This window comes from Hylobates moloch, unplaced genomic scaffold, assembly GCF_009828535.3.
Source record: "Hylobates moloch isolate HMO894 unplaced genomic scaffold, HMol_V3 SCAFFOLD_1, whole genome shotgun sequence".
NCBI classification, from domain to species: Eukaryota; Metazoa; Chordata; class Mammalia; order Primates; family Hylobatidae; genus Hylobates; species Hylobates moloch.
Window position 1 is genome coordinate 82,372,654 of NW_026652276.1, and position 1,687 is coordinate 82,374,340.

Genomic DNA, 1,687 nt, shown 5'->3' on the forward strand with positions numbered 1-1,687 from the left:
CACATCCACCTCTTGGTAGCCATTGCTATGATTGTGTTGTGTCTTTAGGATCATATTGGTAAAGCCGTGTATCATCTCCCATTACATTCTTAAAAGAGATGCTTCAGGATCTTGGTCTCATTTGTTTAACATTTTCATTGAAAGCTCTGCTCTTGTCTGCAGCTGATCTGGGTACAACGGTTTTGGTGCCCATCAAGTGGAAAGTTTGTTCAACTTTAATTTTTCAGTCAGAATTGTGTAAGCTGAACCAGTTGAGATGTCTGTGGTGTTGCTATTGTTTGTGCTGTTGATCATTGGTCCTCTTCAATTAGCGCATGAACAAGATTTTTTTCCTCACAAATTGATGTGGATGGTCTGCTGCCATGGCCTTCATCTTCAACATTATCTCAACCCTTCCTAAAGTGAGTTATCCATTTGTAAACTGCTGATTTCTTTGGTGCATTGTCTCCATGAACTTTTCATAAATCATCAATGATTTCACCATTCTTCCACCCAAACTTCACCATAAATTTCATGTTCGTTCTTGTTTCAATTTTAGCAGAACTCTTGATGCTCTGATATGTGCTGTCTTTGAATTTATGTCTTACCCTTCTTCTTCTTCTTCTTCTTCTTCTTCTTTTTTTTTTTTTTTTGACAGACCCTTGCTCTGTCACCCAGGCTGGAATGTGGTGGTGTAATGTTGGCTGACAACCTCTGCCTTCCAGGCTCAGATGATCCTCCCACCTCAGCCTCCTGAGTACCTGGGACTAGAGGTGCACACCACCACGCCCAGCTAATTTTTATATTTTTTGTAGAGATAAGGTTTCACAATGTTGCCCAGGCTAGTCTTGAACTCCTGAGCTCAAGTGAGCCACCCGCCTCAGCCTCCCAAAGTTGTGGGATTACAGGTGTGAATCAACTTGCCTGGCATATGTCTTATCCTTCCTAGTCCCTTAAACTAGATCATCTTCAGGTATATTGTAGCAAGTTAATATGAGTTTATTTTGGTGCAAAAAAATTGAAATGCATGCATAGTTTTTTTTTCATAATACACATTTTTTATGAACTTTCGAAGACCCTTCATAGAAAAGAAATTGCCTCTAAGACTTAAAAACCCTAGAAGCCATGATATTACAAATTATCAAAAAATTAACTCTGCCTATCTCTGCAATGTTTTCATAACCTAGAAAGCTCAGTACTCTTACGTCACCTAGGAAAGTCCCAGAGTTTGTGCAGGAAGGGTTGAAATCACTTAAAGTCTGATATTTGTTTTGGAACCATTATCAATAACATAAGCAAGTAGTTTAATTCTTAAGAGCTCTAAAGATGTATTTGCAAAAGGAGAGGCTAGAATGAACAAATGCCGTGTTGAGAGAATGCTAAATTTCATACCTGCATTTTTTTTTCTGCTGTCTGGGTTAGGCCATCTGCACTTTAGAATTGGGAAGAGGACAGACACATTGAGAGCATGACACAGACAGAAATCTTCTTATGTCAACTACAGGTTAAGGATACTTTCTCCCTCTGGGCCTAACTCGGGTGTCTAGAATGTACACCTGCTCATAAATAACAAGAGTATTCACTAGTGTGGTGATGTTCTCCGCCTAGGTTATTTAGGGATTTCAGCTCACTCTGTAAATGATTAGTGTATGTCCTTATAGAATAAGTTCTATGATGTATGAGAGAAATTCATGAAGAACATTAGCTA